Genomic DNA, 27517 nt, shown 5'->3' on the forward strand with positions numbered 1-27517 from the left:
CCGGTATCTTTGCTAAGAAAACCCCAAAAGATCATGAAGAGTTGGATACAATTGACAACAATTAAACAACAACAGCATACATCACCAGTAAATATTGATGTTAAAAATATTGATATTAAAAAACTCCCTTTGTTTAAGGGAGAAACTTGGGGATCATAACAACATTACACAATTTCTCTAAAGCAACACAATCCGGTTCACTCCCCTCTTTTTATTCAATTCTGGGCCCAGTTTATTGTCCATCTGCAATAGCCATCCAATAAAGTTTTATGGAGCATTTGGGCTCTGAGTATTGGGGATGTGTGATGTTTCAATGGGCTCAGATGAATATGCTTGAGCCAGGATCTGGCTCAGAAATCCTAGTTGCAGAAGATCCCAGATTTAGTTGGTGAGCCTGGTTCTTTGGGAGCACAAAGTTGTATGTGGAATAGGGTGGCTTCAGAATAAAGCCTTGCCTGTGTATTTAGGAGACTAAGTAAGAGTCCTAAATCTGAAGCAAATTCTACAAAAACAAACGGAACTTTGATAACAAAGCCTGGACAGATATAATCTCTGAGTTGATATAGCAATTAGGTCCCAGGAACAGAAAACAAAAGAAAACAGAAAGTCTGGGAACAAGCTGACATAGCTAGGATTTGGAAATGAGAGAGTAGGTATGTGGGTCTATTGTGACGGCTGAGAAGAGGAAGCTAGGAGCCAGGAAGGGAGCTAGATAAGTCCCATTTAAGTCACAGAAACAAGACCAGGAAGCTCAGTGTCATGGAACCCAGTGGAGGGAATTTCAACAAGTGGATGATCAATAGAACCAAATGCTTTGGATAAGATGAAAAAGATAAAAGATGAGAAAAGATTATTTAATTTGACAAGAGGAGGGTCAATGCTAGCCATTTCACTTTGGTGGTTGCAATGGAAACTGAATTGCAGATGATTAAGAAGGGAGCAGATAGGTAGAGAAATGAAGGCAAAGGAATATGGAGATACTGGGAGAGAAGAGGAGGGAGATTATTCAGTAGCTAGAAGAAGGACAAGGATCAGGCATATGTTTTTTAAGGGCAGGGAGACTTTAAAGAGCTATCCCTTTAAAAGGAATAGGAGGGAAGGGGGACTAAGGAAAGAGGGATGAAAGAGGCTAGAGAAGAAAGGAATATTATGGAATTGAGAACCCACAAGATAAGGTGAAAAAAGAAGGGGTCCAAAGCAGACACACTGAGCTTTGTATTAGGGAGGAGTGAAAACTCTTCCACTGCAACTGGAAGGAAGACAAAATGGAAAATTTAGGGATTTGTTGAGGAGACAAAGGTATATGAGTGAGTTCATTTTATTCTTCTTTGTAAAATGCACATGAGGTTAGTAAGTGGAGAAAGATGGTGAAGAGATGGAAGGAAGATAAACATGGTAAACTTCGCAATCCAATTCTTAGCGTGCAACAACACATATATTGTATCTAGGATATATGGTAACACATTTAACATGTAGGGGATTGCCTGTCATCTAGGGGAGGGAGTAGAGAGAGGAAGGGGAAAATTTGGAAAAGAAGTGAATACAAGGGATAATGTTGTAAAAAAAAAAAAATTATCCATGCATATGTACTGTCAAAAAAATATATAATTATAAAATTAATAAAAAAATAAAAAGAGGATGGTAAAGTTGGAATTAATGATTGGGGAGGGAATCCTAGGAAGTCATTGAGAAATGAATTAAAGGAAAGATAAGCAATACCTAGGCTTGAAGATACTGGGTAAAAACCTAGAGGAAAAATGTTCTAGATTTGAGTTTCAATTTGAGCTGAAACCTGGAATTGTAGAGAAAGAGTGCTCAATTTAGAGTCAGAAGATCTAAGTTTTAATCCAATTTTGCACCTCTATGACTTTTGACAAGTCACTTAACCTATCTTGGCTTTAATTTCCTTATCTATAAAAAGAAAGGAATATAATAAAAAAACTATTTAAATTAATCTATGCATTCAATATCATATCAATCAAATTTTCTTATAAAGTTAGAAAATGTAACAGAATTTATCTGGAGGAACAAAAGGTCAAAAATATCAAGGGAATGAAGGAAACTAAATATAAAGGAAGTTGGCCCAGTGGTATCATATTTCAAATTCCCTTGTTGATTAATGGTGAAGTAGACTGGTTCAAGGGTCTGAATATGGAATTGAGTTCTGAATGGCTCAGCAAATATATATATATGAAGGGAGAAAAAACCCAATATACCTTTCGAAGTCTTTCTGGAAATTCAATTTGAACCTCCCCAACAACTGATGGGTCCAAAGGAGCCTGTTTTCTGGGTTATAATTACTTGGGTTTTTAAATATGACAACAAAAATTACTACTGGTATCAAAGTTGACAATGGGGAGATGATTGCTATAGATGCCATTTTTAATTTTTGTAGTACAGGATCACAGAAAGAGAATTCTGGATTTGGAATCAAAAGAATCCATAAAATATAGTATATTATAAATACTCAGATGAATTATAAAGGACCGATGAAGGAAGATGTTATTTACTTCCAGAGAAAACTGATAAATAGAAATAGGCAGAGTATGGTTTTGCATCTGTTTATAAATCTGTGTCACATGGGAGCCTTCTCTAGTGTGGGGTGAGAAGAGAGGGAGAGAATAAGGCAATTTGGAACTTAAAATGTAATTTAAAATATAATAAGAGAAAAAGAGAGAAAGGAAGAGAAAGAGAGAGAATAAGAAGAGAATGGCCGAGGGAAAGAAAAAGAGAAAAGAGCAAACAGATAGAACATTTACTGTACACTGACATGGTAGACATAAAGTAATGGAGATCCAAGGAGTTTACTTTCTCTTTAGGGAAGACAACAAATAAAATATTTGCTTGAAGTATTTCTGGTGTGAGAGAGATGAGGATGATGCCCTGAAATCATTTAGTTCAACCCCTCGTTGTACAGGTGGGGAAACTGAGGCCGCAGGGAGTTAGTGACAGGCTGGAATTCAGACAGATAGTAAGGAGAAGAAGGGAATTAGAATACATCATCCTTCTTTCTACTTGCAGTAGGCAAAATAAAAGCTGTGTTATCCAAGTCTTTCACCAGTACAAAGAAGTCAAGAAATCACCACTTCAGATATTCCTGGATACACGTTTCCAATTCATCCAAAGAAGGTAACTTGAATCTGAAATACCAAGAGATTGGTTTATATGCTTATAAAAAACTATCACTGTGAGTTTTTTGGTGGATTGAGAAGTTTCTGGGGAAAGAAAGGGAAGTTAGCTCTGACTCATAAGCTTTTTAAAAACGTAAAAGTGATTTACATGCATTAAAAGGGAGTCTAAACCTACATGAGTTCACTTATACTTAACTTGATGGAATCCCCTGCATCTCACCCCCCCCCCAATATGCTAACAATGCAGGCTTTATAGTACTTGTCTTAGAATTACAAGGAAAAAAAGTGAGAAAAGAATGGTAAGAAAATGGTTAGTGGAAATTCAAATGAGATTCTCAGGCAAATGATCTACAATCTTTCATTCTTGCCAAGAAACTGTCATTAAACTATGTTAAGGGTTGCCAGGGTTCACATTTACACAGCAATTCTTTCTCTAATTATTTCCACATGTGGCTCAAGGAGAACACACTGATTAAAAGTGTGTGTGTGTGGGAAGAAAGACAGACATCCCAAATCCTATACTCTGGACCAAGATGGGGGGAAGGAAAGAAGCAGTTAAGTAGTACATTTCAAGGGGTGTTTCAAAATATGGTCTCCAGATAGCTGATTTTTAGAAATGTCTCCTGCTGTGGGACATCAAGCCTGAAGAGCCATTTACCATCTCCTGTAGCTCTCTACCTGAAGAAAACTCTAACCACAATTCTGGGCTTGCTTAACACAGAGGTCTCAAATTCTTCAGAAGAAAAGAATGGTCTTCAAGTAGATTCATAAGAATATTGTCCAGTGGTGGGGTGGGAGGAGGCTAAGGCAGGAGTCCCAGCTATTGCTATCAAAAGTCAAATTAGCAAGTCCTTGACTAAGGCCCTGTCACATTATGCCTATTAGAAAAGCCCAGTATCTTATCCTATGGTATTGAATGAATGCAGACACTAAACTATGAATTTAGTCACTAAAATTAGTTTAAGATTTCCACAGGGTTAAGTGAGCAGCCTATACGCAACTCAGGGAATCCATAAACAGACATTGCTCCTATGAAATTCTCCTGATATCTCAGTTTCTTCTTGGACAAAATGACCTCTCCAATCTTTGCCACTTTAAATCCATGATGTATTTTAATAGAAAGAGAGCAAACTGTTATTCAAAAATTCTCATGTAGTATACTATTACTCTTTACAATGTTGCAAACAGATTCAATGCAGTAATATAAATGCATTATACATTTTTCTCTTACAGTGTTTAGCATTAACTTGTGCATTTAACAGTCATTTTTTAAGCACCTACTATGTACCAGGCACTATAGGGACAAAACCAAAATTTAAAATCTGTTTCTGTCCTCAAAGAAGTTTTCGCTCTGATTTTGCTGTTTTGCTTTTACAGCTGAAGTAAAATGTAAGGTAATTTAAAGAGAAACTCATTGCTGTTCAAGTATTTTTCAGTCCTATCCAACTCTTCATAATTCCATCTGGGCTTGTCTTGGAAAAGATACTGTAGTAATTTGCCATTTACTTCTCCAGCTCATTTGACAGATAAAGAAACTGAGGCAAGGAGAGAAAAGTCACTTGTCTAGGGTCACACAGCTAAAGTGATATTTGATCTCAGAGCTATACTTTGAAACACCTAGTTGTCCCAATTTGAGAAGATACTAACAGGACCAAGAAAAGTTTCCTATGGACAGCAGAACTTTAGTTGAGCCGGTTGAAAGCTAAAGATACTAAGAGAAGGAAGTGAGGAAAGAGATGTCTGGGATAGCCTGGGGAGAGCCATAGAAGTGGGAGAATGAATGCTGAGTTGGGGAAACATCAAATAGAGAAGTTTCCTGGAACATAGAGTGAGTGAAAGTACAGAGTATGGGACAAGTCAAATTTACATTTTATCCTAGTGGCAATAGGAAGCCATCATAAGTTTTTGAGGAGGGTAGTAATGTGTTCTGACCACTGTTTCAGGAAGAACATTGTGGCAGCTGTTTCAAGGATAAATTTGGGAGGGAGGATACTGAAAACAAGAAAACTAATTAGGAATCTGTTGCAATAGTCCAGAGAAAAAGTAATAATGGGGCTGAACTCAGGGTGATAATTATAGAAATAGAGAGAGGAAGATCATTCAAAGGGCATGTATGTGGAATTGCCCAGACTTAACTGATTTTCTAGGAAGGGAGATGGTAAAGAGAGTCATGGTTGACTCTGAGGAAGTCATCCTTGTGTTTTACATTAAGTTGTACATAGTAGGTGTTTGGCTAACCTTTGTTAAATAAATAAACCATGAAGCAATCACACTTTCCACCACATGGAGTCCAGAAATATTAAAACCCTGCATGGAGGCCCTGGTAAAAATGAAGACTCCATGTGTTGCTCAGTAGGGTTCGAGGGGAAGCAGACAGATGTAATTAGATGTTCTCATACAGTGTGTTACTATGGCAACTGATGGTCTGGAGAAAATGGGGGGGGGGGACTTGAAATCCAAAGATTACAATCTTCCAAGGAGATGCCAGTGGATGGCTGAACAATAAAAGACTGCAGTACGTTTAGGTTTCACAGATGGGGGTCTTGTTCCTTTAGCTTGCCAGCTCTTGCGTACCTATAGGGCGGGTCCACTCAGTAGGAAGGCCCCCTGCTGAGACTTTGCTAAAGGAGGTGGGATTCTGAGTCAGCTGTTATAGGACAAGCAAGCAAGCGTGTTGAATAGCACACACAAAATATACCTTCTTTGTCCTGTGTCTTGGAGTTTTCTGGTTCTAATTATTCTAGTTTCCATCTGAGGTTCAGAATATACGTTAACAACTGAAATTTACATAGCTGTTTTTTCTATTATAGCTTTTTATTTACGAAACATATGCATGGGTAGTTTTTCAATACTGCCCCGTGCAAAATCTTCTATTCCAACTTTTCCCCTTCTTCCCCCCACCTAGATGGCAGGTAGTCCCATACATGTTAAAAATGTTAAAGTATTACGTGGCTGGTTTTAAAGTCTGACTATGGACAGATAGATGGTCCAGTAGATAGTTAGGTTGGGGGTCAGGAAGACCTGAGTTTGAATATGGCCTTAGATACTTACTAGCTGGGTGATATGGAGCCAGTCACTTAATATTTCCTAGATTCACCTTCTTCATCTATAAAATGGGGATAACATAGCATCTACTCCCCTTCCCTAGAGTTGTTGTGAGAATTAAATAAGACAATATTTGTATAACACTTTGCAAATCTTAATAGGTTAGAAAACTAATTATTATTATTGATAATCATGATAACCTTAGATTACACAGTAACTTAATGGCAAAGAATACTCTAAAAGCTAGTTCTGATTGGTATTATTCATTCCTATCTTAGAAATGTGTCTTATTTTCTTTTGTACCCTTAATACTGAGAATAGAACTTAATAAATATTTTCTGTATTTCTACATGTTTGGTGAATTGCTGAATATATGTTAACATGTATAGACTCCTAAGTTCAAATCTGGCTTTACTAGCTGTATGTGCTGGTCAAATCACTTAATACTGTTTGCCTCAGTTTCCTCATCTCTAATATGAGAAGGAAAAGGCAAAACACTCTAGTGTTTTTGCCAAAAAAAAACCCGAATGGGCTCATAAAGAGTTGGACATGATTGAAAATGACTGAACAACAACAATAGACTGACTTCTGAGGGTTTTCTTAATTGAGAGTTCACTACACCAATTAAAATCACAAGTCTGGTCTCCTCACCAAAAATTGTCTCCTGATTTCCAGAGCATTGCTTCTTTTCCACAGAGTACAAGTGGAGTGGATGGCCTTTTCCACTTTTATTCAATACCTCTCTTGCAAGTAACCTATTTTAAGGTGACTGAGCCTCCAGTCAAGAAAAGGCCTCAATCCAGCCTCAGATACTTATTAGTTATGTGATTCTGGGCAAGCCACTTAATTAACTTCTACCTAATTTTTCTTTTCTACAAAATGAGAATAATAATAGAATGAGCTATGGTGAATTTCAAATAAGATAATATTTATTAAGTGCCTGACACATATTAGGTGCTTAATAAATGGTTATTCCCTTCCCTTCTTTAGGTCCAGCCCAAACCTTTTAAGGTCATTTAAGTGTTGAGAGACTGATGTTTCTTCCCCTCATTCCCCCCCCCCCCCCCAGTAAGTTATGGAACAGAATGTTTTGGAGAGAGCATATAAGTGTTCATAAACACAACTAGATGAAGCATTGAAATCAGAGTATAGAATATTGAAGCCTGACAAGACCTTAGAGATCAGTCACCTAATCTAACTCTTTCCTTTTCCTGATGAAGTAACTGAGGTCTGGAGAGATGAAGAACCTTGGCCCCAGTCACAGAGTGAGATACTCACAGAGCTTTTATTAGTAGTAGTATTCAGAGAACTCCTAATATAAAAACCCTTTTTGAGGTCATCCTGTAGATTTAATTTCTTGTTGGAGAGCTCCATCTAGTTATCCCATCAACCCCTATACTTGCCGTTTATAGATCCTCTATTTCTGGCATCACCAACTTTCCTGTGTCTGAGACTGATAACCTTTGGGTCAATTTTGATTTCCCTTTCCTCGATCCTCATAGCAATTCGGTGGCAAATTCTGACCTCCAAAGGGTCTCTCACATTCAGATCTTCCTTTCTACTCCCATCTCCCAATTCAAATCCTTGTCCTTTTCTCATTTATACTTTGGTAAAAGTTTCCTATTTGGTCTCCTTGTCTCCTGTTTCCCCCATCTATTTAACCTCAACTTTGCTGCATAAGTGATATTTCTAATGTACTATAATGTTCATGTCACTCCCCTATTGAAAAATCCTGAATAGATCATTATATATTTTCATCTTTCTTCCTTCCCTTCCCCCTTCCTTCCTTCCCTCCTTCTTTCTTTTTCTTTCTTTCTTTCTTTCTTTCTTTCTTTCTTTCTTTCTTTCTTTCTTTCTTTCTTTCTTTCTTTCTTTCTTTCTTTCTTTCTTTCTTTCTTTCTTTCTTTCTTTCTTTTTCTTTCTTTCTTTCTTTCTTTCTTTCTTTCTTTTTCTTTCTTTCTTTCTTTCTTTCTTTCTTTCTTTTTCTTTCTTTCTTTCTTTCTTTCTTTCTTTCTCTTTCTTTCTTTCTTTCTTTCTTTCTCTTTCTTTCTTTCTTTCTTTCTTTCTTTCTTTCTTTCTTTCTTTCTTTCTTTCTTTCTTTCTTTCTTTCTTTCTTTCTTTCTTTCTTTCTTTCTTTCTTTCTTTTTCTCTTTCTTCCCTTCCCCCTTCCTTCCCTATCTTCCTGTCTTTCTTTCTTTCCTCCCTTCTCTCCCTTTTTCCTTTCTTCCTTTTTTTCTGGGTTTACCTCACATAGGGCCTGATTCCACTGCTGATCAATAGGGAAGCCTTAACCTACTCCAGCTATTCCAACTGGGACCTCCTTTCCTCTTACTAACCAGCCTAGAGGCTTTCTGTTCCCAGACCTCAGCATAGTAGCACCAGTCTTAAGGCAAGCATCCAAATTCAGCTTTACTGCAGCTCAGAACCCACGAATTCAAGCAATCCACCAGCTTCAGCTTTCCTAGCACAGATTATAGGCATTTGTCACTATGTCTTACAAGAATAAAGTTTTGATCCTAGATTCACTTTTTTTTTTCTTTTGGAGTGTTTGAACCATTTCATTGTAAAATTGGGATTAAGTATCTGGTCATAGTCTATTTGGCAAGTAAATACCCAACATTACCATAGATAAACTTCTTTGTCTCTTCTGTGTTTTGGGTAAACTGGACCACTCTCCATCCCAGTTACCTTTGTTTATATCATCTCCCATGCCTAGGGCAGATCCTCTGTTCCCTTAATCTCAGTTTATTGAAATACTTTCCTTCAGGACTCAATTCCAGTGTCACTTGCTCCATGAAGATTTTCATAATCTCATCAGGTAAAAGTGAATTTTTCTCTTCAAAGTTTGCATAGCAGTGATTTGAATCTCTTCTTTAAACTTGATTCATTCTCCTTTGTAGCATAGTTTTCTATTATTTCCCCCTCACCTTTCACACATACTGCCCCATTTACTTCTTGTGAGGAAGACTACTTTGTAGGTAGGTCCTACAGAAATGTTTTCTGAGTTCACCTGAATCAATAGTATAGATAGCTAGATGGTACAATGGGTAGAGCACTGGAGTAGGAAAAACTCATCTTCCTAAGTTATAATCCAGCCTCAGATATTTTCCTGGGCGAAACACTCACCCCTGTTTGCCTCAGTTTCCTCATCTGTAAAATGAACTAGAGAATAAAATTCAAGTTAGGTAGTATTTTTTGTCAAGAAAACCCCAAAATGGGGTCACAGGGAGTTAGACATGACTGAACAACAATTACTATATGCTATTACTAATATTTTGATTCTTTTTTTGCACAGAAATCCGCAAGTAAATACATATTCCATAAAGTTTTCCCCTTTCTTTAGACAACATATTATTTGTCTCTGTCTCTTATTTTCAGCATCACCTACACACATTTTTGGTGGTTTGAAAAATCAAAGTCAGTTGAATCAAGTGCATTTTCTTCTCTTAGGACATTCTCAGCCCACATTCTTTCTTTGCAGCAGCTGTGAAGTCACAGCTGGGGGAAAAGAGCTGGAAAACAAACTGTGCTGGCCAATCAGACTTCACTTGCCAAAAGGTCCACCAATGAGAAACTGCCAGGTACTCTGGACTTTTATGGTCTAAGCTGCTTTTACAAAGTACCAAAATCCCCTGAGACTCCCTCAAACAAAACCCACCAAAATGTAAAGAATTTTTTTATTTTCTTTTTCTTTTTTTTTTTTTTTTTTTTTTTTTTTTTTTGTGGTTTTCAAAGAATATAATGGAGATCACACACACTAAGAAAAACATAGTAAAGTATTTATATAGAAGCATTTTTCATTCTGGAAGTTTCCATCTCTTTGCTAATTAGATAAAGGAGTATTATATATAAAAGAAGACTAATATTTCCTCTTGGGACAAGTTTCCTCAAGTTTTTCGATCCTTTGGGCGGAAGTATAAGGTAACATAATAAGCACCAGAGAAGAGACCTAGATTCTAGTCTCAGCTCATTGAGCTGTGTGATCTTGAGCAAATCATTCTTCTCTACCAGCCTCAGTTTCCTCATTTGTAAAATAAGAGAATCAAGCACATTGATTTCTAGCATCTCTCTCAAGTTTAGAATTCTAAAGTGCATGAAGAAATAAGGCAGGATCACAGTTAATGCAATCATCACATTATATTATAGTTATCCCTTTCACATTTTGGGGATTAGGGGTACAGTACCCCCATGATCCAAAAATCCCTATAAAATTTTTTGGCCCTTTCCCTTCATACTAGAGAAGAAGTCTGAATTTTTTTTTCTCTTATGGAATGTTTATACTATTTAATTGTAAAATTGGGATTTAGTATGTGGTCATAGTCTATATGTGGACAGGTCAATGTTAGGTAAAAATGCTAGCATTTGTATATTATCTGCTGGCTTTTGAATTCTTTTTTACAAACTTTAACTTTTTACTTATTCTAATTTTTTTATAATAAGTCATAAAGAAATTTAGTTTAGAATAATTCTTTGTATATATAATTTTTACTATTTATTAAAGATGAAAGCAAAATTTTATATAATAAAGATGTATGTGCTTGTTTATTTCTACATAAAGAATTAATATTTGATCTTATTTTAACTTTTAAAAAATTGTATGTATTTATGGTATTAAAAGATAAAATATGCTGATATTTCATGATAATAAGAACATGTATTAAGAAAATGTATAAGAAAAGTATATGTATACTTTATGCATTCCTGAGTTTCTAAACTTTTTCTGTATCATCTGCTGGCCTTTGCATTTCACTTATGGCTTCCTCAAAACTCCCCCAAAATTCCCATTTAATTTCTTCTGCCAATCTGTGATATGCTGAAACCATTATGGGAAATTCATGATGTGGAAGGGATAACTATTCACTTTACCCTTTGGTTTGTGTAGCAGAGAGAGAGTTTGGGGAATGAGCCTATTAGTAAATAATCAGAGGATCATGAACTTTTTTTAAAAAAATTGGCAACCGCATTTCAATATAATTGATTTATTTTGCAATTTTATGTATTATAATTTTTGCATTTAAAAACATTCTGAGTGAAGGGTCCATAGGTTTCACTAGATAACCAAAAAGTTTAGAAACTCAGGAATGCATAAAGTATACATATAGTATTATGAAATATCAGCATATTCTGACACATAAAAAGGACTAAGAACTCTTAAATTAGTAACTAAGCTCTTCAAGAGATGGAGTTTTATATATATTCTTATCTTTTATCAGTTTATTTTGAATATATTCTGAACCATTTCCTTTACTTAAGCCATCTCTTATAATCAACTATAAAAGAGAGAATAAAAGCAGTTCAGAAAGACCAAGAAACATCAACTGTATGAGAGTATAGACATTATTCTACACCATAGTTCACTAAACTCTACCAAAAAAGGGAAGAAGGTATGTTATCTCAACTCTTTTCTGAAGCGAAGCTTGCATGTGTGTGTGTGTGTGTGTGTGTGTGTGTGTGTGTGGTTTTACTTAAAGTAAAAATGATATAATCATCTTTATCAAGACAGAATTTATTGTTCAGTCATTTTCCAGTCATGTCTGCCTCTTCATGGCCCTATTAAGGATATTGGAAAAGATACTGTAATTTTCTTCTCTCACTCATTTTGCAGGTGAGGAAATTGAGGCAGATAGGGCTAAGTGACTTGCCTAGAATCACACAACTAGTAAGTACCAAGTGTCTGAGGCTGCATTTGAACTCAGATCCTTCTGACTCCAGGGAACAGTGATCTATCCACTGTACCATCTGGCTACATCTGCATTCATTTACTTTTGACTTAACTCTTTCTCAAAAGATTTTTGATATCTACCTTGGCTGGTGGGTATTTTATATGTAAAATCAAAGCTCAGTACTAGTGTCTTTTTCCTCCAATTTAAGCCAATCAGACTTAGCTACCATTAAGCCAATCCCTTAGCTACCATTGCTGTAGAAGTGACTTAGAGATAAGGCTGCCAGGATGATACAGTGGGCAGGAAAAATGACAAAATGATTGAGGATTTTTGTTTGATTGATACCTGGCAAGCAGGATTGAAGATTGCTTTCATATTTCTGAGTGCTTCTACTTTCTCTAGATCTAGCAACTGACAGTGTAGTGTAATCATTAACATTTCATGCTGAGGCAATAAAACAATTTTTGGATGGATTGGACAGGTGAGAGATAGACAAGAAATTAGTTTTATATGGGAACAGACAATAAAATGTATCGTCCATCTAGTCTAGTCTAGTGCAGATGCTTAAGTCAGGAGGGGTGCCCAATTAGGACAGAAATGCCAACTGTAGAGAAAAAGAGCAAAGATATTTTTGCCATTCTGTCAATCTTGAGGCTATTTGCAAATTGGCTTGGAGCTGAGAGTATCAGAATCTGGATGAGTCTGACAGAGGCAGCCCAGTATTATTAGAGTGCTTATTTAGAGTTGAGATGTAAAAGAGAGGAGAAGAAGACTACAGACCAGTGAAGGTTCAAATGTGCTCAGCCTGTCTGATTCTATTCTTGTAACCAAAAGAAGACTGTTACAAGGGCTGCCTGAAGGAAGATTAGGAGAAAAATGCTAGAGGTGATGTGGAAAAACACTAATGCACTACTGGAGAAGTAGTGAAGTAGTCTAAGCATTCCAAAGAACATTTTGAAACCGGGCCCAAAGGGCTATCAAACTGGGCATACTTTTTAATTTATAGCAATACCATTACCATATTAGAAAGAGATCAAAGGAAAAAAGAAAAGAATCTATCTGTCCAAAATTATTTATAGCAGCTCTTTGTGGTGGTGATGAACTGGAAATTGAGGGGATGCCTCTCATTTGGGGAAAGCCTGAACAAATTATGGTATATGATTGTGATTGAATACTATTGGACTATAAAAAGTGATAAGGAGAAGGAAAAACTTGGAAAGCCTTATTGAATTGATGTAGAGTGAAACAAGCAGAACCAGGAAAACACTGTACTTTTTTTAAATATAATATTGTAACAATGATTAACCTTGAAAGTTAGCTAATTTGATCAAGACAATGATTCAAGATAATTCCAAAGGACATGATAAAAAAAAATGCTTCCTACTTCCAGAGAGAGAGAACTGATGAATTCTGAGTGCAGATTGAATGTAATTTTTTCACTTTCTTTATTTTCCTTGCTTTTTTGTTTTTATAACATGGCTAATATAGAATAATGTTCTGTGTAACTTCACATGTAAAAAAAGAAAGTGTGCTTTCTCTCAAAAAAAAAAATTGAGAATTAGAAAACAAAGATTTCAGGGAATACAACTAGCGCTGCTATTCTAGTGCTTTTCTTCCAACCTTGTATCCCCAAGAACTAAGCAACTTCTTTGAGGTGCTGATCAGGGAGGCACAAGCTTATGATCTAATCCAGGGTTCTTCCAGGAGGGTCAGTAGGGCTTCAGGCTAATCTTCAAGGGTAAGAGAATTCTAGGCAATTCAAAGTAAAATTTCTGGTGCACTTTAGTAGACAGGCAGAAATGGATCAAGGAATCAATGAGGTTTCTTGGAAGCTCACAGCAGGGACTAATGGCTAGACAATATTTTCATTTTAATTAGAGATCTGGGTGATACATAAACTCAGTTTAAAAAGATTACTCACTGCCTGGTTGTATGTTGAATGCAGCTGTCATCAGCTTATCCTCTGAATGCCTAATTTACTCTCTCGGGTATTATTTGCCCCTTACCAGACTATCAGTGCTACTGTTGTTATTCAGTTGCTTCAGTCACATCTGACTCTTTGTGACCACTTTTGGTGTTTTTCTTTGCAAAGATATTGTAGTGATTTGCCATTTCCTTCTCCAGCTCATTTTACAGATGAAGAAACTGAGGCAAACAGAATTAAGTGATTTTGCCAAGTGTCATATAGCTAAAAAATATCTGAGGGCAAATTTCTCTTGACTCTAGGCCTAGCATTGTATTCACTGTGCCACAAAGATGCCCAGAGACTGACTATTGGGGCTGCATTTGGCGTTTACTTTTGGCTCTCCATTTTCAGTGTGGTCCATCTTGTTGACTCACTAGGACCCTTCTGGTTGCTGCACTTTCTTGCCTCAGTGTTATCCATTCTAAGCATGTCTGCATTAGTCAGACCTAGTACTCCTTATTAAGGTCTTCTGTTGGCATCGCCTAGCAATTCAATCCAGTTTACTAAGCATTATGTGCCAGGCATTCTACAGAGACAAAACCAAAATGGTTCCTCACCTTAAGTAGCTTACATTCTCATGTATGTGTGTGTGTGTGTATGTGTATGCATACAGCATGTACATAGATAAAATCTGGCACAATATATATGCATATATGTTATTTATACACATGCATAAAATAAATACATGTTGGGTTTTTTGGGGGTTGCTTTGAAAAACACACAAAAAAACCCTTATTTGAGCTTATATATTTACAGCTGTGAATAGGGAACAGCACTAGCATGGAACATTGTCTGTTCAGAGATATAGTGAGAGATGTAATGTCATTTATAGAAAATTCAAAATAGGTCATCAATGCAAGTCTGGGCTGATTAGCACTTCTAGAGATTATTACCCTCCCAACTGGGATACCACGGGCACATATGTATGAGTCTCACTCAAGGTATGAAAGTTAATTTCTTTCCTTCTAAGTTCTATCCCATTTTGGTATATAAGTAGTACAGACTCTACATACGTCATGTTTCTAAACATATATTCAAAATTTCCTTCTTCTTACATATCTGCCCTCTAGATTACATGCTGGTCATGCATTTGTTCTGACTACATGTGCATTCCTTGTGAAGTATCTTAGAAAACAAAATTCACAGATGATGATCACCTCTCTTTTTTCTTTGTCCTTATAGGATTAGCCTGTGTGAGATAAGTGATATCCCCTATACTCCATTATTTCTATGATCTTGGGAAAGTATTTTCCATTATCTAGGCAATAGCTTCCTTTTAAAGCATATTATGCTTTCCTACTTTATTTTATTTTGGTTGTGTTTTTTTTTTGTAAAGGAGAATATGATGAGAGGAATATTTATTGGGAAATTATTAATGTAAAAAATCAAAATGTTAAAAGTTAAAAACCAAAATAAGGAGGTCAGACTAGACAATCTCTAAGGTCTAGTCCAGCTATAAAATTCTGTGATATGCTGATTCCCTGTGGACCATCCCTACCAACTTTTAAAAATTAATTTTATTTCTCATATGCCCTATTCTAACCTACTTTTAAGCTCAGAACCATTTTGATATGCTTCACTACCTAGTCTGAATACCACCGACTTTGAAATCTCTGACTTTTTCCTCTCCTCCAGAGATAATGTCATTGATTCCCTTGAGAATTGCCATTGTCACATTTGAGTATATGTAGCATTATCCCAACACACACACACACACACACACACACACACACACACACACACACGCACACAGCTCTCCAATCTAGTCAGGCAGAGGAAAAGGCTTTTTATCTAGAATGTAACAGTAAATCAATGGAGAATGAGAAAGTCTCTTCCTCTCAAGATATTGCAATAACTATGGACCACATTATAATGGTGCCCAATAAACCATGCACTCAATTTAAATTGCATAGAAGGTTGTAACAGTATGAAGAGGCATCTGTTCCTGAAGTGCATCCCTCAGAGAGGAGGAGCACAGTTGTTCTCCAGTCTTAAAAATAACAATGGGCATTAACTTTAGGACAGGAAATAAAGCCTCATTTATTTGATTGAAATACCAAAGGGATATGAAGTAGGATGAAATTTTCCAAGTTGGAATATGATCAAGCCACTCATGTTAATAATCTCTATTTCAAAAAAGCTGTTTTTACTTTTATTTATATGATAACATCATCATGATTTTCATATTTTGTCTCAAACAGGAGATGGCCTATAATGGGGGTCGTTAGCATAACCTATCAACTTTTAAATGGAAAGACACCAAAATATCTTTTAAAATCTCCACCAAATCACTATACACCTCTCAGATTCACTAAGATGACAGGAAAAGATAATGATGAATGTTGGAGGAAATGTGGAAAAACTGGAACAGTAATAACATTGTAAACTGATCCAACTATTCTGGAAAGCAATATGGAACTATGCCCAAAGAGCATGCCCTTTGATCCAGCAGTGTCTCTACTGGGCTTTTATATCCCAAAGATAAGAAGGGAAAGGGACCCACATGTGCAAAAATGTTGGTGGCAGCCCTTTTTGTAGTGGCCAGAAACTGGAAACTGAGTGGATGCCCATCAGTTGGAGAATGGTTGAATAAATTGTGGTATATGAATGTAATGGAATATTATTGTTCTATAAGGATCAGCAGGATGATTTCAGAGAAGCCTGGAAAGACTTACATGAACTGATACTAAGTGAACGAGCAGAACCAGGAGATCATTATACAAGGCAACAACAAGATCACATACAATGATCAATTCTGACAGACATGGCTATTTTCAACAATGAGATGATCCAAGCCAGTTCCAATAGACTTGTGATAGAGAGTGCCCTCTGCACCCACAGAGACAACTATGGGGACTGAGTATGGATCATAGCCTAGTATTTTCAACTTTTTGTCGTTGTTAGCTTGCTTTTTTTAAATTTTTTTTCCTTTTTGATCTGATTTTTTTTTGTGCAGTATGAAATCATGAAAATATGAATAGAAGAATTGCACATGTAGAACATATATTGAATTACTTGCCATCTAGGGGAAGAGGTGGGAGAAGGGAGGGAAAAATTTTGTAATACAAGGTTTTACTAGAGTGAATATTGAAAACTATCTACACATATGTTTTGAAAATTTTAAAAAAAGCTTTAAAAAATAAAAAACAAAAATCTCCACTAAAATGTTTGTGTATAATGAATACAAAAAGGTTACAGTTCATCTGCATCACCAGGCCAACCTTAACCTGAAGGCTAAGTTAATTTTCAGTGCAAATCAACACACACAAAAATTTTTCCAGGTTTCTGTGCTCCCCTCTCTTTACCCTGAGTCCTGCTTTTTAGTTTCTCCTCCAAGGCAATCAAGAAAGAAAATCATAGAATCAAAGGTGTGCTTACACCTAATGTGGGTCTTTCCAAGTGAGTCAGTTTACATTGAATATCATCCAGACTCTTTGGCCAATATTGGATGGGAGTTTGCTGTTGAATGCTATATTGGTTATGACTACAGCCTTGAGGAGAGGCCTTAACCTTAAAAATGAAAAACTAAATTAATAGAAGAACTTCTCAATATGTGGCTGTATTTGAGGTCAAGGATACACAAAAGAAAGAAAGAGACAAAAATTTGAGAAAGTGGAAGAAAAGAAGAGAATAAAAACTCCAAACATTTCTTCAATTAATTCCAAGATCCTCAGATAAAAACTCATGTGTATGTTTTGTTTCTGAATCTATCACTCTCTGTCCCCTAAACAATCAATCATTCAATTAAGAAGCATTAATTACATGCTTCCTAGATGTCATACACTGTGCTAATCAACTAATCAACATTTATTAAGCATCTACCATGTGCCAGGCACTATGCTAATAGCTGGGAATGAAAAAAGTGGCAAAAGACATTACCTCCCCTCAAAGAGCTTACAATTTAATGAGGGCCACAGGAACTATATTTTCTACGTAAACTCTTGAAAGGTGACATTCATAAAAGAAGTTGAATATAAAGAAATTCTTGTAAATGAGTACAGAATCTCAAACAAGCAGCAAAGGCAGTTACTGTGAACCAATACACAAAAGAAAGACAATCTAAGAAAACTACCCCTTATTTTGTGATTCTTATAAAAATATGAAGTTAGGCCATGATTGGGAGCAATGGTGAACATCATAATTATTACTAGATGTATTAGTTTTGCATTAGGAATAGGAGAAATTTAGAGATAAATATGAGGAATTCAAGAAACATGGGGAAAATTACATGGATTGATACAGAGTAAAATATGTATAATGAGGTACAACTGTACATGAACTGCAAATGAACATTGTAAATGAAAATTGAATTAAGAGGGAACTAAATCCTGTTTCATGAAAAAAAAAAAACAATGATGGTCTTAGACAAGGGAAAATATATGAATTCCCTAGAAACAGATAATAGATCAGAAGGAAAGAAGAGTAGGACATGCTATTGCATTATTGCACCAGGAGGATTACTAGGATAGAATAAAGCATATTGTCAGATTTTTTTCTTAAATTCTTTGTTACAAGGAAGATTTCATTCTGATGGTGGGGTAGTGGGAAGGGGAGTTTAAGTGGGATCATCTGCGAACTACATTGCAAAAACAAAAGGTAAAAAAAAAAAATTAAGTTGCATTAGAGATGAGATTAGTTGGTCACATCTGTTAGGATGATCAGGAGTCTCTCTGACTACTTCTTTTTAAGGTAATGACCATTTAATTTTACTATATAAACTGATTATGCCATTGACTTAATTGCTTCTCTTTAGTTTTACAATATGCTTAACCTATTCAAATAAATTCTGGTTGACAAGATTGCCTCTGCTTTATCATATTTCTAAAAAATGCCTAAATTAGATTCAAAATATTATTAGAATAATATTACAGTGATTAAAATAAGCCTTGGTCTATATGCCTGTGTTATGGAAATAACAACAAAAGAGGGTAGTGAGATGGAAATCAATAACTAGACCAAATTATAATTTGACAGTGATTTGAAAAAGAAATCTAAAGACCACATTCTTCTCTGTGGTTTTTATGAGCATATGTTTTGCTTGTGTTATTTCTTTTAAAACCATTATGTTGGGTAGAAGATGTTAATATTTTCCTGAGCCTAAAGAGATGGGGATATTCATCTAGTAACTGAGAGATGAGGAGGAAGAATATTGCAGGAATGTGGGACAGGAAAAAATGCACAATTGGGAAATGGGAGATCTTATTCAAGGAACAGCAGGAAGGTGTGCCATTGACACTGGAATACAAAGTATAGTGAAGATGGGCTGGGTGGGAGGACTAAGTATAGGAAGACTGGAAAGATAGGAAGGAGTAAGTTGGGAAGGACTTTGAACATTGAACAGAAGATTTTATATTTCATCTTGGAGGTGATAAGATATTGATAGGGGAGGAAAGGAGAGGAGTACAAGTGACAGAGTAGGAGTCTCTATGGACATTGTTCGCCATATAATCACCTAAAACTTAGGGAATAGATATAGACTATGTTCTGCTCTGGCCCCAACTCTTGAGCCTCAGTTTGGGTCAGAACTACTTTTAGTTGCTTCTCTTTGGACTGTTAGTTTTAAACAGAAGTAATCATAGATACTGTACCAAAGAATCAGAGAATGCCAGAGTTGATCAAGACTTTAGAGATCATTTAGTCTCTTCTCCATTTTACATATAAAATAAAAGAAATGACTCAATTAATATATAACTAGGTAAAAGCTTTATCTGTTGTTGTTGTTTTTTTTGTTTTGTTTTCTTTTGTTTACTTTCTCATCACTATTTAAATCCTCTTTTATGGTATCTACAACCCTGGTAAGTATACCATAATTTTCTCATCTAAGGATCTCTTGCATTTCTTCTTCGGTGCACCTGATAAATCTGCCTTCCATTCTTTCATTTAAATAGATGATAAAAATGTGAAAAAATAGATGAATACAAAATGATTGAGAATTCTGGTTCCCACCACTTAACCATTTCCAAATCCACCTGATTTATCCTATCATGAAGCCATTTCTCCACAAGTATAATATGACAGACTTAATCAAATGTTCAGCTAAAAATCTAATTATACCAGATCTATAGCCTTCTTCGCATCTCTCAATTCAAATATTATATCCAAAAAAAGAAAACAAGATTAATCTTGTATGATTTGTCCCTGATGAAGCTGTGTTGGTCCTTTATGATCATTGCTTCCTTTTCTACATGCCCATTAATGATCTTTTAAATAATAAATCCTAGTTTCCCCCCCTCCAAGAATTAAATTCAGTTCCTTAATCTATAAGTTACAAATTCCATTATCTCTTGCCTCCATTTTTTGTCTCTCTCTCTCTTGTCTGCCTCTCTCTCTTTCTCTTCCCACCCTTTCCCCCTCTCTCTATCTCCTGCTGCTCCTTTTTCTATCTCCCATCTCTTCTTTTCCCTCCTCTCTATCACTCTCTCTGTCCCTTTCTGTCTTTGTCTCTCTTTCTCTGTTTAATCAAGATAATACTTGCCCTTTACATTTTCAGCCCTCTGCTTTCAAAGATAAATGAATACGATTCAGCAAATAATATCAGCTGGGTAATTTCATACCCTTGCCAGGACTGAACTAATCAAGGACATCTATTCTCTTACCACGTTTTTTTTTTCCCTTTGGATAACAAATTCCCCATTATCCAGTTTTATCTTTTTTATCCTTAAAATTATTCCTCTTAACAAAGAAAATTAAGAGATGAACCACTCTGTCTTTCCTTAATTCTCAGTTATTGTGATTCCATTTACTTCCAGAAGTGGTCTAAATTCTTTTACCTTCCTCTTTTTCCCCCAATATTGTATTCCATTTTTTGGGTATCCTTAGCTTTCTCAGACTCTGAACTTCAGCCCTTCTGATACTATTCTTATGAGACCATTCCATGCTTTTGTATTCCTCTTTAATGATCTGCGTTTTACTCCCTCTTTTGTACATGCCTTTGTAAAATCTAAGTTTGTTCCTAAGGTCTCTGTGCATTCATAGGTCTTTTTAGACAGTGCTTTTTAAAATTCCTCATCAGAATTACTTCTCTTTATGTCTTCAGAATTTCATTCTTAAAAGCTTTCCATTCTTCCTAGAATTTCTCCCCCTATGAAATTTTACTTCATAAGATACTACCTATACTTCCTCTGAACCCTTTGAATTCTGTTCTCCCTAAAAGTAGGATGTATGACAAACTATTCTTGCCTTTCCTCTCTTTTAATTTTCTTTTTCTATTACAAATTCCAAGATTGAATGGTCTCTTTTCCCCAAGGTTCTTATCATTTCCACCTCAACAGCCAATTTTTCTTTTTTTGGGTGAGCATCAGATACAGAATAGTTTCCCCCTGTTGATTCCTCTACTTTATGAAGGATGAGATACTTTATATCTGGATTTCTAAAAGGCTTTTGGTAAAATCTTTCATGATGTCCTTGCATACACATGGTAGGATATAGTCTGAGATGATGCAGTTAGGTGGATTTAAAACTGGTTCAACAACCAGACTTTAATCCATTTAATCAATAAGCATTTATTAGGCAGCTAGGTGGTGCAGTAGATAAAGTGCTGGGTATGGAATCTGGAAAACTTGAATTCAATTCTGGCCTTAGAAACTTACTAGCTGTCCAACTCTGGACAAATGACTTAACATCTGTCTCTTTCAGTTTCCTCAGCTGAAAAATGGGGATAATAATAACACCTATCCATCTGAGTTGCAAAGATAAAATGAGATAATATTTGTAAAATGCTTATTACAGTATCTGGCACATAGTGAGCTCTATATGAATAGTAGTAATTATTGTTAAGCACCTACTATGTATCAGGTACTCTGGCACTTTAAGAGTGATAATCATTGAATCCATTTTTAACTGGTACATGGAAACAGAACTAGCATTAAAATGTAACCTCCAGAGGACACTGCCTATTTTTACTTTCCTTTCTATTCCCAGCATTTAACATAGTGCCTGACACACAATAAGTGCTAAATAAGTGCTTGGTGATTTAACTGAGCATTGAAGTCCATTGAATTCAAACCCCACCTCTGGGACTAGTAATATATGTGATTTGGACAAATCACTTATTCTCCCTAAGTCTCAGTTTCCAGATTTGTAAAAAAAGTTTGGACTACATCAGTAGTATTGAATTCAAATAGAAACAGATCCCTGCTGCTGCATATTGACTTAGAAAACCACACATTAACATTATTTGTGTTGTATTATATTTTTATTTTATTAAACATTTTATGATTCCATTTTAATCTGGTTTGGTAGCACTGGGGAGTTTTGTGAGTCACTAGTTTTACACTTCCAGACTAGATTACTTCTAACATTCTTTTTTTTTTTCTTTTTTTTCCCCCTGAGACAATTGGGGTTAAGTGACTTACCCAGGGTCACACAGCAGTGCTAAGTGTCTGAGATCATATTTGAACTCAGGTCCTCCTGACTTCAGGACTGGTGCTCTATCCACTGCGCCACCTAGCTGCCCCTAACATTCCTCTTTCAATTCTAAAATTATGATCTTGTGACTTGGAAGGTTATCTCTGAAGCAATATTATGGAGCTCTACTATTGGTCCATTTTTATTTAATATCTAAATAAATGACTCAAAGGAAGAAAGATTTTTGCATGCTGTTTAAATCTGAAATGACACAAAGATGGATGGGATGATTAACATATTAGATAACAAAATAGGAAACCTCAAAAATCTTCAGCAGATCAAATGTAATTAGATCAAATTTAATAAGCATAAATATAAAGACCTATACTTGGATTAAAAACAACAACAACAACTGTATTGGTAGAGAAGCATTACCCAACAATTTATTTACATTAAAGCCCTCAATTTAAGTCCAGAGAATGTAGGCAGCTAAATGGCATGGTGGAAGGAGTGCTGGCCATGGATTAAGGAAGACTCATCTGAGTTCAAATATGACTACAGATATTTATTAGCTGAGTGAGACCTTGAGCAAGACATTCAACCCTCTTTACATCAGTTTCTTCATCTGTAAAATGAACTGGAGAAGGAAATGGCAAACCACCCTGTTATTTTTGCCCAGAAAACTGCAAATGGGATCAAGAAGAGTCAGGCTTGACTGAAAAATAACATCACACATCAGTCAAAATGCTAATGCCAATTCATGGTTCCTTAGCCACGCACTATGGACACACTTTGCCAAAGTATATTGGACAAAAGAGGTGACAGTCCTACTGTACTCTGCCTTGGTCAGAACCCATTTGGGATATTCTGTTTAATTTTGAATGACACATCTTAGGAAGGATGTTGACAAACTAGAAGGCATTCAGGGAAGGGAAAATAGAATGTGAAGAGACTTGAAACTGTGCCATATGAAGATAAATTTAAAAAGAATTTAGGATAATTTAATCCAGAGAAGGGAATTCTTGAGTGAGATTGGAGCCTAAATGTTGTCTTGAGGTATTAAAAAAGCTATTATATGAAAAAAGAAATAAAATTGTTATGCTTGGCCCCAGAAGGCAGAATTAAGAACAAAAGGAATTCATCACATAAAGGCCAATTTCTGCTTAATATAAGGAAAATCTTCTTACCAATTAAAATTATCTCAACATGGAGGAGACTGCCCCAGGAGGCACTGGAAGCTGAAAATTTCAGAGGGGTTTCTGATTCAGCAAGGAACTGAAATATAGAACCTTTAAAGTCCCTTCAGCTCTGGGAGGTCATTCTAAGATACAGCCAACTCTTATTTTACAGATGAGAATACTGAGGCTTGGAGAAATGAAAAGACTTCCAAGATCCCAAAATGGCAGAACAGATGCCAGAGTCCAAGGCTTCAGATTCCCATCCACCTTAGTGCCCTAGCAGAACACAAAATCACAGCCTGGAAGAGATCTTAGAGACCATCTAGCTGAAAACCTTCATTTCACAGATAATTAAACGGAGGCAAACAGGGTTAAGTGACATATGCAGTGTCACATAGCTAGCATCTGAGGTTATATTTGAACTCAGGAAGACTCTAGGCCTGACATTCTAGGATACCACATAGTAGGTACTTAATAAAATGTTTGCTGAATTGAATTTAACTGAAGACTTTTTACCACACCACAGTGAAGCTTCTCAATACTTTGTTCCCTGGCTTATTAGCTCAGCCCTTCTCCTGCTGACAAACAGAGGCTTGTTTGAAGCCAGCTCACATCAGGGATCTCTGTAAACTCAACAACAGTCCCAGCTAGCATTGCTGCTATTTTTTAAACTTCATACTTCTTAGGGCTTACTGAATTCACAGAGCATCATAAATTAACTCCACCTGCCTCTACAGAGTACAACCCCTGCCAATCCCATGAGGTATCTCCAACACAGCTAACAGGGTTGAAGAAACAAGCAACAGGAAAATAACTAAATTCAGAGAGCATTAACTGTGCTGGTTGAACTGGAGGGATATATTGCCAAGCAGACACTGTCTAGACTTTATAACTGGCCTCTCCCAAAGGAATAGAGATCAGGGAAGAGGGAACCCAACCAGCCAGGAAACATGCTTGGTTTTTGTTCAGCTAATACAAACACATGACATAACTTCTTAAGCCTCAGGGCAAAGGGTTCATTGGTGAAAATATTCTTCTGAACTGGAATTTAGCTGTTGGAGTTGATTGAAGAATCTGCTCACTGATTAGAAAGAAAAGATAATAAAATGTAAAGCTGGAAGGGATGGGACCTTAGAAACTATGCAGTTCAAACTCCTAATTTTTATGATGATGAGACTGGCTCAATGACTTGCCTGAAATCATACAGATAGTTAACTAAGAGATCCAAAACTTAAACCCAGGCTGTCTGACTCCAAATTAAGTGTCCACTATGTTTTATCTAATTACTGGAATCTGGGACTTCCTTTCTGAATTCTTGAAGAAATCCTACTTCCTAGTGTGGGTATCCCCAAAGACTGCAAAATAACCAACAAATGGTTCCTTTAAGTAGTAGGATATTACATAGTTTGCAGAGCATTCTCACATCCATTATCCCATTTGATCTGCCCTATCCATGTACTATAATCCCACCTCTGCTGTACTTACTTCTTGTGTTTCCTGAGGAAAATCACTTTATCAACCTGGGTCTGAGTTTTCTCATCTGTAAATGAGAGGGCTGGACCATATGGTCTTTGGAATTCCTTGTAACTCTAAATATACATTCTATTAGTTCTGTCCTCCAAATAAGAAACTAAGTCTTAGACCAAGTAACTTGCAATCACATAGTCAGTGAGTGACAGAGCAAATCTAGATCTTGTTGTTCAGTTGTTTTTCAATCAGTCTGATTTTTTGTGACCCCCTTTTGAGGTTTTCTTGACAAAGATACTAGAATGGTTTGCTATTTTCTTCTCCAGCTGATTTTACAGATGAGGAAATTGAAGTGAACAGGCTTTATCTAGGGTCACACAGCTAGTAAATGTCTGAAGCCAGATTTAAACTCAGGAAGACAAATCTTCCTGACTCCGGGCCACTGTCCCACCTAACCATATGTAATTATTATGTATTTTAGCTGTAGGAGATTTGTTTATTTGTTCAGTTGTGTCCAATTCTTTGTGACCCCATTTGGGGTTTCTTGGCAAAGATATTGGATTGGTTTATCATTTCCTCTTCCAATTGATCCATTTTGTCAAGCAATTAGAAGTAAGTGCCCTGGGTTCTGAGGTTAAACCAAATCACCGATGAAGATGACTAAAGAATGGATGCTAACTCAAGGTTTTCCCCACTTGTATAACTCCAGATCATATCTCCTAAAATTCAGGCTTCTATGTTGAGTGTGAGTATAGTCTAGCTCATGGAAAGGATGGCAATCTTTGCAGCAGTACAAGACAAGCCAATATCACAGTGATTTTTCTTTGAAACAGGAAAAGGAAGGAGGAGATTGTAGGGAACAAGAAAGGACAAGAGAAGAAACAGTAAAAAGTAAAAAAGAAGGAAGAATAAGGAAAAAGAATCTATAAAGTATAACTATAACATGGATATAAAATAAAAAAGGACCTACAGACTATTTAGGTCAACTTTTTCACATTACAAATGGGGAAACTGAGGCCCAGATTCATACAGGTAGTATCATATATACACATGCTGAGGGCCTGAGTCAAAAAGACCCAAGTTGTAATCTTGCCTCAGTGGGATCACTTAACTTCAGTCAAACTTCATTTTTCTCATCAGGAAAATTAAGGAGTTGGACTTGAGGGCCTCCTTTCCAGGTTTAAATCTATGACTCAATGTGGGATTTGAATGTCCACTATATCTTATTGTCTTCTAACTCCTTGCCCTGGGAAATAGCTGCTACATATACATTGGCATACAGAAGGAAGGAATACACTTCCTGAAGTTCATAATCAGCAAAGAACCGTGGGTGGTATGCATTAAGAGAAATAGGAGCAGCCTCCAGTATCAGCTGAAATCCTCAGCAATTTTCAGCACTATTTCCTGGCCTGCCCTTGAGCAAATCTTGGCTTTATGCCAATGACGGTAAAAGGCTCTCTATACAAAATGCAGAGGAAATTGAAGTGAGTTTATACACATGAACAAAAGACAAAAACAAATTATGAAAGGATTATAGAGATGTTTCATAAATTTACATTATAATTTTCCTCACTTTGCTTCTTCTCCCATCATTCTCCATCTTCAGGAGAAGCCATTGTTGACTAGAACATCACAGGGGCTTGTGGCAGAATATATGCTCACTAAAATTCACTGATACATTAATTGGAGGAACATCAGGACTGGAACCCATATATGGGGAGAAATTTAAAGAAGATACTGGTTTGATGGAAAAAATACATAGGTAAAAATTTGGGACCATCAAGCAAAGATTTCAAAAAGGATCCACTTGTCCTTTGTTATTTACAAAGTAAATACCTCTAGATTTCCTGTAATTCAGTTAGAATTTACAGATATGGAGATAGCAAAAAAAAAAAAAGAAAAGAAAAGGAAGGCAGTTGGAAGATATTGTTTTTTGAGCTTTCTCTGATTTAAGCTTTCTCTCTTCCTCTGCCTTTTATAGTTTTTAAAATAACAATAATGATAATGATAGCAAAGCTCTTCACACACTTTATGTAATTTGATCCTTGTTATCTAGTCATTCTTCAGTTATGTCTGACTTTTGTGACTTCATTTAGGTCCTCATTTGGAGTTGTCTAGTGAAGATACTTGAGTGGTTTTCCATTTTCTGCTCTAATTCATTTTATAGATGAGGAAACTGAAGCAAACAGGGTTAAGTCTTTTGTCCAGGGTCACACAGGTAGTTAAGTATCCAAGGCTAGATTTGAACTCAGGAAATCTTCCTGACTTTAGGTCCAGCCCTCTATCTATTGTGCCACCTAAGTGGCCCTAGTTTGATCTTGAGCCTCAGAAAATAATAATAATTATTATAATAAATAGCTTTCCTATGTGGTTTTGAGTTTTCAAAACATTATATATATATGTATATATATATTTTTTTTTCCCATTTTATATCTACAACAACCTTGTGAGATAGGTGCTACTGTTACCTCCATTTTTATAGAAGTTAGGCTTGATGGCCTCAAAGATCCTTTTTAGATCTAAATTTATGAGCCAGAGTGGAATTTGAACACAAGTCCATTGACTTGAGAACCAGATAAGGAAAATGAGGCTGAGACAAGTAAAATAACTTACACAGGGTCACACAATTGGCAAGTGACTGAGATAGTGACCTCAAGTATTCCTGATTCAAGTGCAAAACTATGTCCACTGGACTACTTAGTTGTCTATTATTATAACAGT

General features: G+C 36.1%; 1 protein-coding gene across 1 annotated transcript in view; it reads right to left on the bottom strand.

The window, feature by feature from the left end:
* The window catches only part of FSTL1 (follistatin like 1), a 94383-nt gene that overhangs the window by 44356 nt on the left and 22510 nt on the right, over nt 1-27517 (bottom strand). The gene's annotated exons all lie outside the window — the stretch shown is intronic.

Source organism: Sminthopsis crassicaudata, chromosome 3, assembly GCF_048593235.1.
Source record: "Sminthopsis crassicaudata isolate SCR6 chromosome 3, ASM4859323v1, whole genome shotgun sequence".
Classification (NCBI taxonomy): domain Eukaryota; kingdom Metazoa; phylum Chordata; class Mammalia; order Dasyuromorphia; family Dasyuridae; genus Sminthopsis; species Sminthopsis crassicaudata.